The sequence below is a fragment of the Pseudophryne corroboree genome, chromosome 9 (genome assembly GCF_028390025.1).
Source record: "Pseudophryne corroboree isolate aPseCor3 chromosome 9, aPseCor3.hap2, whole genome shotgun sequence".
In the NCBI taxonomy this organism is placed as follows: Eukaryota; Metazoa; Chordata; class Amphibia; order Anura; family Myobatrachidae; genus Pseudophryne; species Pseudophryne corroboree.
This window is the reverse complement of record NC_086452.1, coordinates 82753201-82766304: the sequence shown is the minus strand read 5'-3', so window position 1 is coordinate 82766304 and position 13104 is coordinate 82753201. Positions and strand designations below refer to the sequence as shown.

The following is a 13104-nucleotide window of genomic DNA, read 5'->3' as shown; positions in this document are numbered from 1 at the left end:
TGAGGCGTTGTATACAAGTATAAAACATGACCTTGGTATCCAGGCGGTGGAATATTTTTTGAAAATGCGGGGAATGGATGACTTTCACCAATTTTTATTACAACTTCTTCATTTTGTTTTGAACAAAAACTATTTCACCTTCAACAACCTCTTCTACACCCAGGTAAGGGGAACAGCGATGGGGCAGCGTGTGCCCCCACCTACGCTAACCTCTTCCTGGGCTGGTGGGAGAGGGAGTTTGTATTCTCTGACCTCTGTGAATCATACACCAAACATATTATATTGTGGACATGTTACATTGATGACATACTCATCATATGGGATGGCACACAAACTGAACTTCTGGAATTTATACAGCAACTCAACAACAATACTCTTAATCTCTCATTCACTTGTGATTACAACAAAGACAATATTTCTTTCTTGGACCTCCGAATTTATAGGGACACCAATAACATGATCTCCACGGAAATATACAGGAAGAACACAGCTACCAACACTCTTCTGTATCAAACCAGTTCACATTTTCCCCCTACAATAACTAACATCCCTAAAGGAGAATTCCTACGCCTTAGGAGAAATTGCTCAAATGATGAAGTTTTCAAGATAAGAAGTAAAGAACTGATACTTAGATTAAAAGACAGAGGATACAGTATGCGATCCATCAAAAAAGCTAAAAACAACATAACCCAAACCACAAGAGAAAATTTAATCTTTAATACAACAATAAAGAAATGTAAAGAAAAATCCCAAACCATAAGATTTGTGGGGGATTTCTGCAAAGAATGGAGGGAGATCAAGTCCATCCTGCAAAGACACTGGCACATTGTGCTCTCTGATGAAGATCTGGCCAAAAAACTCAATACCAAAATTGATCTGAGCTGGCGGCGATCACCCAATCTAAAGGATCTCTTAGTCAGTAGCCACTTCTCACAACAACCACCACGTGGGCCACTAATAAAAGGAAGCTACTCCTGTGGTAACTGTAAAATCTGCCAACATATGGTTAACATACAAGAACTGGTGGACAAATATGGTGATCGGATAAAAATCAATGATTTTTTCAACTGCAAAAGTAAGAATGTTGTTTATTGCATTTCCTGCCCATGTGGCTTGAGATATGTAGGAATGACTACTCGCATGCTAAAAATCAGAATTCTTGAACATATGAGCAACATTAGGAATGCTGCTAAACCCCAACAAAGAATGCAACAACTGACAACCATCGCAAAACATTTCCTAATTCATCATTCAAGCTCAGTCCAAGATCTCAAAGTACACGGCCTTGAACAAATCAAACCAGGGATCCGAGGTGGAGACATTACACAAATGCTCCTCAGGAAGGAGAGTGAATGGACTTTTAGACTAGACACCTTGGCTCCAAAGGGTCTAAATGAACATTTAAACTACAGTGTCTTTTTATAAAGATTTTCTCTCATTGAGCATGATTCATCCTGCTCGCACACCCTAGACCTCTATTTCCTCACCTTTAAACAACTCGCACAATTTTTACCTAGCACAATATAGCTCATTCCCCTTTTTCCAATTCACCAGCACCCAACCTTAATTTCATTACTATCCCTTTTTTCAGTATTTTCACCTTGCCACACCAATTTACTCACATTTTCACATTCTTCACACTCATACAGATATACGCAAGGGCATCCACACCAGTCACTGCCCTCATACCCACCAGTTTTAAAGTCCACCCACCAACAAAACCAAACCCCCCTCCCCCCTTTCCCCCCCCCCTCCCAGCCCCCCCACCCCAGCAAATCCCTTCTCCCACCCCCCAACCCACCAATGCCTTCCCTATATTCCTGCCCCCCCCATTTCTTTCCCCCCCCTATTTCCCCCCTCCCACCCTCCCTTCATTAATCACTCTATTCACTCAACAATTTCAAATCAGCATCTAGACCTTAACTAACTGTGCCACTTTATCCCACACCTCACACCCATTTCAATAGTCCCATTCCCCCCCCCCTTTTTTTTTTACATCCTCTACATTTTCCACATCCCTTCCACCTTTATTTCCCTCCCATATACATCACACCAACAATTCTTTCTTATTTAATATAAACAGCTGCCTTTTGCCCCAAATAATTGATACGGTCTCAACTGGCTTTTATGCCATATTTTGATTATTTATAACTTACAGTGTCCCGACCACCTCCTTACATTTTCATTTACTGCATGATTCCTACTTTTGTTTACATCTAGCCACATAATTTCTTATTTCTTATTTAATACTTACATTCTATTTTTTTATTTTTATTTTTATTTTTATTATTTTAATGTTTATACTTAATTTTATTCATTTATATAATAATTTTTTCAATCCCCCTTTTTTCATGAATTATATTATATATCTTTTTCATTCATTTTATATTCATTTTTTCATTATCATTTTACATTTATTTATTTATTTCATATTATTCTATTTGACCACACTATCTCTAAAATTTTATCACAACATCCACATTGGTCTATAATATAAGCTGTATGATTTCTTTTGTTTGCTCCCCAAACTTTAATCAGACCAGTATCAGATTAAGCTGATTTTCATTGTACTTTCAATGACACTTCTGATACATAGCTCTAGTCTGCCGTAATTGACTTCACTATTTGCAGGTGATTTAATACAGATAATCACAAACAGGTGCACCTCAAACCTCCCTGACAGGCTGCGCTCATAAATACAGGCAGCGGGGAACTCCGAGAGCAGGCGATCATGTGATCAAGCTCTAGGAGCGAAACGTACGCCACTTCCGGTCCCGGCGCCCGAACTTCCGGTTGCACGGACCGCGGCCGCCGGCGCCTCGCTACTCGATTCCTGTCCGCCCACTGATCTTAGGGTCTCCTGAAGAGGTCAGGGTAAGACAGCCCTCGGCTCCCAGCCGAAAATGGGCTCTCCTTGCCCAAACCGCGGCTCCCCCTTTCTTTCCCACAGGGTTCATTATGCACTTCCCCACTTAATAGGGGAAAGCTGGTAAATCCACACTATGTGATATATACAGTTATTTATATTTTTATGATTATCATGCTCAATTTCTCTTCTGGTGCATAACTACTGGGTAAGGGTGGAGAAGGAGTAACCCTTTTACAAAGGGACATTTGTAATTTGCAATTACCATATATGCTTTAATCAAATATTACTGACATTGACTATACTGTAGACACAATTTTTTTTTTTTTTTTTACTGTTCTGATCATTTCAGAGAGGGCATTATCAAGCCCTCCTGCTTCTTAGGCTGATTGGGAGCACATTTGCCCTTTGGTAATATCAATATAAAGACCGTACAATCAGTATTATTGTTTGAATTTAGATCACCACTGATCAGATCTTCCAGCAAAAAATATATCAGTTTATATTATTATCATTATTTATCTCCGACCATATATAATCTGATATTCATTAATTTTGTGATTGATTCTGGGTCCCAATACAATCGGAAAAGTGTGCCTAGGAGAAAAAAATTCACCTACGGTCAGACCGCACTGAGTATGCCCAAACTCGTCTGATCTTGGAAGCCAAGCACTGCAGGGCCTGGTCAGTACCTGGATGGGGAACCACCAGGGAATACTAGGTACCGTAGGTATTTTACTCTCCAACAGCAATTTGGGACTCATTATATTAATCCTATTTCAGGTCAATAGTATTTGACAGATTATATTGGAACTAATATTTACTATATTGTAGATACGTTTTCCATTTGTCCTGATCATTGCAGAGACTACAAAGCCCATTTGCTGCTTGGGCTGTTTTTGAGCACGACTGCAATAGAGTCTCTACTATTCTACCACTGTGGGCACTATTAAGCCCTCCTGCTGCCTAGGCTGATTGGGAGCACAATTTCTGTTTGGTAATATCCATCTCAGGGCTGCAGAGCCAGTATTATTGTTTGAAGTCAGAAACACCACTGATAAGATTTCCCAGCAAAAAAATTTCTAGGTCTATTGCACTATTATCATCATTTATCTCTGATCATATATAATCCAATATCCATTCAATTTGTGATTGATCCTGGGTCCCAACACAATCGGAAAACGGTGCGCCTAGGAGACAGATTTACCTACGGTCAGACCGCACTGAGTATGCCCAAACTCGTCTGATCTTGGAAGCCAAGCACTGCAGGGCCTAGTCAGTACCTGGATGGGGAACCACCAGGGAATACTAGGTACCGTAGGTATTTTACTCTCCAACAGCTTAAGCTACTTGGGACTCATTATATCAATCTGATCTCAGGTCGATAGTATTTGTCAGATTATATCGGAATCAAGGTAGTGACCTCATTCATCTAAACTCCTGTATATGGAGAATATGTATGAATTTCCTTATGGATGAGGGTTCATTTATTTTCGCTCACCTATAATATAATTTTGCCCATAACAGGTACATTGGTACTGGCAAACACTCATGTTCTTTAAACATCGATGCCAGCTCTCGCTTTTTCTTAAGTATATATCAATAAAAGTTAATTTTTAATAATTTCATCATTTCAATTTTTTCAAGTGTGCCCAGGAAAAGGCCTATAGTTTCCTTTTTTTGGTCCTTTGTTCTCTCCAAAGGTCCATACCTGTTGTTTCAAAGTCCATATACATGTCAGAGTATACAAGTTCAAATAAATCCCACTATCACCTTAACAAAGGTGTGAGCTCTGGGTAGAAGTCACATACACAAAGACATGATGAATATTTATTGGTGAACCCTACGTGTTTCGTCTTAACGTCTTCATCAGGGGTATAAAACAATCAGATTTTTGAATGTTTGTAGACACGTTTATTTCTCGGATTAATCCTGAAGATCGTGACCTGAATCACTTAGAATAGTGACACAGATTCTTTAAATAGGAGTTTATAGACAAAATTGGAAAATGGTATCCAAAAAAAATGCCCTATATTAATACAACACTTTCTGTCAGATGACCAATATGCTCACTGGAGTGATGCAGTGGAGTCACAATAGTTTAATATCAAGCTCCCAAAAGATACATGTGCATAGGTCATCGGTCTGAATCCAGGATTCCACACCCCTCTTGTGACGCCACTGATATATATATATATATATATATATATATATATATATATGCCCTATTTGTTATTATTTGTTGTAATTTATGTAAAATACAGTACTCCACAAACTTCTGCCAAACATAAGTTTAACAATAACAGTTTATATGCAATCTCTTTAGTCATAGGTAGGGTTTTATTGGGCCCCAAAGTTACGCGGAAATGGCCTGAAAAGTATTCTGAGATAGGTTATAAGTAGGTACTGCACGACATGTGTAATGGAACTAATGACACCAGTAGATCATCGTCCATAGCCTATCCCAGTGGTGGCCAACATGTGGCTCTTGAGCCACATGCGGCTCTTTCTTCATTCAAATGTGGCTCCCAACACTCAGTGTCACGTGACCACAAGAGATCTGTAAACCACTGCACTCCAGCCAGACATGCAGCAGCACTACGTAGACTGAGAACTGAGGGAGCCAAATACACATGGGGAGCTGGCTGGAGTGACACAGGTGGGTGCTGGCTGGAGTGACACAGGCGGGTGCTAGCTGGAGTGACACAGGCGGGTGCTAGCTGGAGTGACACAGGCGGGTGCTAGCTGGAGTGACACAGGCGGGTGCTGTCTGGAGTGACACAGGCGGGTGCTGAAGTGTATTATTTGAATCTGGCTTTTCAATATATTGTATGCGGATCTGGCTTTTTCAATTATTTGATGTAGAAGTGGCTCTTTCATTGTATTTTATGTTGGATCTGGCTTTTTTAATGTATTGTATACCAGGGGCGTGGCCTAGCAGGCACAAGGTCACACCCCATTTTTACAAGTGCGCCTTCGGCTCGAAGTTGGCTCTTTGATGTACCTAACAAGATTTCTTGGCTCTTTGTCTCTGACTGGTTGGCCACCCCTGGGCCCTAGCCAGTTGCAATCTGTACTTACATTAAGCAGCCACTTTCACCAGAACTCAGCAGACTCCAGGTCTAGTTCAAATACAAGCAGACAATCCAGCACAAACCTATCAGGCAGATGTTGAGGTCAATAAATAAACAAACAGGTCAAAGCAAGGCTTGGGAATAAAATGCACCAAATAAACAATAACACAAGATAGAAAGCAGAGTCTATAATGGGCACCTACATAATGCCAGGCCTAGACTTATATAGTCACAGAGCACCTACTGAGGTGCACATCAGTTTACAGCATGACAAGGTGCCACTTATACAACCACAACAAGAGCACAACACGGCGAGTACTATAAGATGTGACAGGCGCATACACACCTAAACATACAGTATATAGAATGGGTAACAGAACAATATCCACAAGAACAGGGTTCCAAATCATTTACTTTAGTAGCAGAAGGAAATTGCATTTAAGCATTCCACAGGCACATCTCTGGTGCACACCCATGATCTCTTCTCAGGACCCTGACTACAGAAATCATTATGTACAGTAGTCCAGGGATGAGGAGGAGTCCCACTATCTGGGGTCCTCCTCATCTGATGTGTCCTCGAAGTGGTTATTAAGAAAATACTATTAGAGGCATAGGATGGGGCTGGGGGGGGGGGAGCATTTAATGTGCATGAGCTACAGTACCGCATCATGCCATCTTCACACTCTGGGGCATTCTCATTTCAAAGAGGGGAGTCTCCCCTTTCAAACAATGTGCCCCTTTAGTAATTATTATCTGATCACCAAGTAATACTACCCTATTCTAAAGAAATAATCAGTAGCGGATTTAGCAGGGGGCGATTAGGGCGAACGCCCCTCTACACGTGCCGGCACCGAAATGGATGGCCGGGTCCCGCCCGGTGCCAGTCTGGAGAGCGGTGCAGCAAGGCAGGGGAAGGGGAGAGAGAGCGGAAGAGTGACACTGCTGCCGCCGCCGATTCCCGTCTCTTCTTGACGCTGAAGGGAGGAGAGCGCTGCGCGCGCCTCTCCTGCCCACTGTTTGCTCGTCTCCGGCAAATGTTAAAGGTCTCTGGCTGTCAGCCAATCAGAGCTCACGGACCGGCTCTTGATTGGCTGCTGGCCCGTGAGCTTTGATTGGCTCACAAGTCGGCGCTAGATTTCAAATGACCGCCGGAGACAGGGAATCAGTGAAGGGAGGCGCAGGAGAGACACGCGCTGCGCTCGCTCCCACTCAGCATCAGAGATGGGAATCGGTGGCACTAGCAGCAGGAGGGTAAGCACCACTGGGACTGGGGGCATTTGTATCTGGCACCACTGGGAGCATTTGTATCTGGCACCACTGGGGGCATTTGTATCTGGCACCACTGGGGGCATTTGTATCTGGCACCACTGGGGGCATTTGTGTATCTGGCACCGCTGGGGGCATTTGTGTATCTGGCACCGCTGGGGGCATTTCTGTATCTGGAACCGCTGGGGTCATGTGTATCTGACACCGCTGGGGGCATTTCTGTATCTGGCACCGCGGGTGGCATTTGTGGATCTGATGTGAATTTTGGCTCATTCTGTGTGCTATAATGTGAATTTCGGCTCATTCTGTGTGCTATAATGTGAATTTCGCTCATACAGTGTGCTATAATGTGAATTTCGGCTCATTCTGTGTGCTATAATGTGAATTTCGCTCATACAGTGTGCTATAATGTGAATTTCGGCATATTCTGTGTGCTATAATGTGAATTTCGCTCATACAGTGTGCTATAATGTGAATTTTCGGCTCATTCTGTGTGCTATGCAGGAATAGCGATTCGCCAGTCTGTATCATCAGTGCGCAGGGTTCTCTCCACTAACTGGCAACATTTTATTAGTAATGGCAACAATAGGACATTTTAGAAGCGAACGGGAAGGGCATTACTAAGTGGGAGGGCTATGATTGGGGGAGGAGTCATAGTTCTTAAACCGCTCCCCCTAAAAGTTAAGTCTAGATCCGCCACAGGAAATAATTAACAATTTCAGACATGGGGCCCCATAATGAGTTCAGTAATCTCATAGGTGCCCTGATTTATTACAATACAGTAGGTTATTTAGCATTCCTACATATTTTATGGTAAGGGGTCTATTTACTAAGCCTTGGACGGAGATAAAGTGGATGGAGTTAACTAGAGATGAGCGGGTTCGGTTCCTTGGAATCCGAACCCGCCCGAACTTCAGGGTTTTTTACACGGGGCCGAGCAGGCTCGGATCCTCCCGCCTTGCTCGGTTAACCCGAGCGCGCCCGAACGTCATCATCACGCTGTCGGATTCTCGCGAGGCTCGGATTCTATATAAGGAGCCGCGCGTCGCCGCCATTTTTCACACGTGCATTGAGATTCATAGGGAGAGGACGTGGCTGGCGTCCTCTCCGTTTATAGAGATTCGAGAAGAGAGTGAGACAGTCTCACTAGAGAGAGACACAGTAGTAATTTGGGGAGCATTAGGAGGAGTACTACTACTACTAGTACTTGCTGAAGTGAAGTGATAGATAGTGTGACTGTATTGTATTATCTGACTTGTGGGGAGACACTGACAGTGGGGAGCAGTTAGAGTCTGAGAGCAGGACTCAGGACTCAGGACTACATATAACGTACAGTGCACACTTTTGCTGCCAGAGTGCCAGCCACACTGCCATTGTTTGTGACCACACTGACCACCAGTATAATATATATTGTGATTGTCTGCTTAGGACTCAGGAGTACTACTTGCAAGTTGCTGATAGTGTGACCAGTGACCTGACCACCAGTTTAATAATCACCACCAGTTTAATTAATATATATATATATATAATTGTATATAATTAATATATATATAATATTATAATTGTATACCACCTACCCGTGGTTTTTTTTTTCTTTCTTCTTTATACATACTACTATAGTAGCTTACTGTAGCAGTCTGCGGTGCTGCTGAGCTGACAGTGTCCAGCAGGTCCGTCATCAGTCATTACCTAATAAATATATATACCTGTCCGGCTGCAGTACTAGTGATATTATATATACATATATATATTGATTTCATATCATTATCATCCAGTCTATATTAGCAGCAGACACAGTACGTTAGTCCACGGCTGTAGCTACCTCTGTGTCGGCACTCGGCAGTCCATCCATAATTGTATACCACCTACCCGTGGTTTTTTTTTTTCTTTCTTCTTGATACATACTACTATAGTAGCTTACTGTAGCAGTCTGCGGTGCTGCTGAGCTGACAGTGTCCAGCAGGTCCGTCATCAGTCATCATTACCTAATAAATATATATCTACCTGTCCGGCTGCAGTACTAGTGATATTATATATACATATATATATTGATTTCATATCATTATCATCCAGTCTATATTAGCAGCAGACACAGTACGGTAGTCCACGGCTGTAGCTACCTCTGTGTCGGCACTCGGCAGTCCATCCATAATTGTATACCACCTACCCGTGGTTTTTTTTTTCCTTTCTTCTTGATACATACTACTATAGTAGCTTACTGTAGCAGTCTGCGGTGCTGCTGAGCTGACAGTGTCCAGCAGGTCCGTCATCAGTCATCATTACCTAATAAATATATATCTACCTGTCCGGCTGCAGTACTAGTGATATTATATATACATATATATATTGATTTCATATCATTATCATCCAGTCTATATTAGCAGCAGACACAGTACGGTAGTCCACGGCTGTAGCTACCTCTGTGTCGGCACTCGGCAGTCCATCCATAAGTATACTAGTATCCATCCATCTCCATTGTTTACCTGAGGTGCCTTTTAGTTGTGCCTATTAAAATATGGAGAACAAAAATGTTGAGGTTCCAAAATTAGGGAAAGATCAAGATCCACTTCCACCTCGTGCTGAAGCTGCTGCCACTAGTCATGGCCGAGACGATGAAATGCCAGCAACGTCGTCTGCCAAGGCCGATGCCCAATGTCATAGTACAGAGCATGTCAAATCCAAAACACCAAATATCAGTAAAAAAAGGACTCCAAAACCTAAAATAAAATTGTCGTCGGAGAAGCGTAAACTTGCCAATATGCCATTTACCACACAGAGTGGCAAGGAACGGCTGAGGCCCTGGCCTATGTTCATGGCTAGTGGTTCAGCTTCACATGAGGATGGAAGCACTCAGCCTCTCGCTAGAAAAATGAAAAGACTCAAGCTGGCAAAAGCAGTAGCACCGCAAAGAACTGTGCGTTCTTCGAAATCCCAAATCCACAAGGAGAGTCCGACTCCAATTGTGTCGGTTGCGATGCCTGACCTTCCCAACACTGGACGTGAAGAGCATGCGCCTTCCACCATTTGCACGCCCCCTGCAAGTGCTGGAAGGAGCACCCGCAGTCCAGTTCCTGATAGTCAGATTGAAGATGTCAGTGTTGAAGTACACCAGGATGAGGAGGATATGGGTGTTGCTGGCGCTGGGGAGAAAATTGACCAGGAGGATTCTGATGGTGAGGTGGTTTGTTTAAGTCAGGCACCCGGGGAGACACCTGTTGTCCGTGGGAGGAATATGGCCACTGACATGCCTGGTGAAAATACCAAAAAAATCAGCTCTTCGGTGTGGAAGTATTTCAACAGAAATGCGGACAACAGGTGTCAAGCCATGTGTTGCCTTTGTCAAGCTGTAATAAGTAGGGGTAAGGACGTTAACCACCTCGGAACATCCTCCCTTATACGTCACCTGCAGCGCATTCATAATAAGTCAGTGACAAGTTCAAAAACTTTGGGTGACAGCGGAAGCAGTCCACTGACCAGTAAATACCTTCCTCTTGTAACCAAGCTCACGCAAACCACCCCACCAACTCCCTCAGTGTCAATTTCCTCCTTCCCCAGGAATGCCAATAGTCCTGCAGGCCATGTCACTGGCAATTCTGACGATTCCTCTCCTGCCTGGGATTCCTCCGATGCATCCTTGCGTGTAACGCCTACTGCTGCTGGCGCTGCTGTTGTTGCTGCTGGGAGTCGATGGTCATCCCAGAGGGGAAGTCGTAAGACCACTTTTACTACTTCCACCAAGCAATTGACTGTCCAACAGTCCTTTGCGAGGAAGATGAAATATCACAGCAGTCATCCTACTGCAAAGCGGATAACTGAGGCCTTGGCATCCTGGGTGGTGAGAAACGTGGTTCCGGTATCCATCATTACTGCAGAGCCAACTAGAGACTTGTTGGAGGTACTGTGTCCCCGGTACCAAATACCATCTAGGTTCCATTTCTCTAGGCAGGCGATACCGAAAATGTACACAGACCTCAGAAAAAGAGTCACCAGTGTCCTAAAAAATGCAGCTGTACCCAATGTCCACTTAACCACGGACATGTGGACAAGTGGAGCAGGGCAGGGTCAGGACTATATGACTGTGACAGCCCACTGGGTAGATGTATGGACTCCCGCCGCAAGAACAGCAGCGGCGGCACCAGTAGCAGCATCTCGCAAACGCCAACTCTTTCCTAGGCAGGCTACGCTTTGTATCACCGGTTTCCAGAATACGCACACAGCTGAAAACCTCTTACGGCAACTGAGGAAGATCATCGCGGAATGGCTTACCCCAATTAGACTCTCCTGTGGATTTGTGGCATCGGACAACGCCAGCAATATTGTGTGTGCATTAAATATGGGCAAATTCCAGCACGTCCCATGTTTTGCACATACCTTGAATTTGGTGGTGCAGAATTTTTTTAAAAACGACAGGGGCGTGCAAGAGATGCTGTCGGTGGCCAGAAGAATTGCGGGACACTTTCGGCGTACAGGCACCACGTACAGAAGACTGGAGCACCACCAAAAACAACTGAACCTGCCCTGCCATCATCTGAAGCAAGAAGTGGTAACGAGGTGGAATTCAACCCTCTATATGCTTCAGAGGTTGGAGGAGCAGCAAAAGGCCATTCAAGCCTATACAATTGAGCACGATATAGGAGGTGGAATGCACCTGTCTCAAGCGCAGTGGAGAATGATTTCAACGTTGTGCAAGGTTCTGCTGCCCTTTGAACTTGCCACACGTGAAGTCAGTTCAGACACTGCCAGCCTGAGTCAGGTCATTCCCCTCATCAGGCTTTTGCAGAAGAAGCTGGAGACATTGAAGGAGGAGCTAACACGGAGCGATTCCGCTAGGCATGTGGGACCTGTGGATGGAGCCCTTAATTCGCTTAACAAGGATTCACGGGTGGTCAATCTGTTGAAATCAGAGCACTACATTTTGGCCACCGTGCTCGATCCTAGATTTAAAGCCTACCTTGGATCTCTCTTTCCGGCAGACACAAGTCTGCTGGGGTTGAAAGACCTGCTGGTGAGAAAATTGTCAAGTCAAGCGGAACGCGACCTGTCAACATCTCCTCCTTCACATTCTCCCGCAACTGGGGGTGCGAGGAAAAGGCTCAGAATTCCGAGCCCACCCGCTGGCGGTGATGCAGGGCAGTCTGGAGCGACTGCTGATGCTGACATCTGGTCCGGACTGAAGGACCTGACAACGATTACGGACATGTCGTCTAATGTCACTGCATATGATTCTCTCACCATTGAAAGAATGGTGGAGGATTATATGAGTGACCGCATCCAAGTAGGCACGTCACACAGTCCGTACTTATACTGGCAGGAAAAAGAGGCAATTTGGAGGCCCTTGCACAAACTGGCTTTATTCTACCTAAGTTGCCCTCCCACAAGTGTGTACTCCGAAAGAGTGTTTAGTGCCGCCGCTCACCTTGTCAGCAATCGGCGTACGAGGTTACATCCAGAAAATGTGGAGAAGATGATGTTCATTAAAATGAATTATAATCAATTCCTCCGTGGAGACATTGACCAGCAGCAATTGCCTCCACAAAGTACACAGGGAGCTGAGATGGTGGATTCCAGTGGGGACGAATTGATAATCTGTGAGGAGGGGGATGTACACGGTGATATATCGGAGGATGATGATGAGGTGGACATCTTGCCTCTGTAGAGCCAGTTTGTGCAAGGAGAGATTAATTGCTTCTTTTTTGGTGGGGGTCCAAACCATCCCGTCATTTCAGTCACAGTCGTGTGGCAGACCCTGTCACTGAAATGATGGGTTGGTTAAAGTGTGCATGTCCTGTTTATACAACATAAGGGTGGGTGGGAGGGCCCAAGGACAATTCCATCTTGCACCTCTTTTTTCTTTAATTTTTCTTTGCGTCATGTGCTGTTTGTGGAGTGTTTTTTGGA

The 13104-nt window shown here is 44.2% G+C and overlaps 1 protein-coding gene and 2 pseudogenes across 1 annotated transcript in view; 2 read left to right on the top strand and 1 right to left on the bottom strand.

The window, feature by feature from the left end:
- The window catches only part of BEND5 (BEN domain containing 5), a 1224740-nt gene that overhangs the window by 919595 nt on the left and 292041 nt on the right, over positions 1–13104 (bottom strand). The gene's annotated exons all lie outside the window — the stretch shown is intronic.
- LOC134962939 (5S ribosomal RNA) lies at positions 3481–3599 on the top strand (annotated as a pseudogene).
- LOC134962267 (5S ribosomal RNA) lies at positions 4072–4190 on the top strand (annotated as a pseudogene).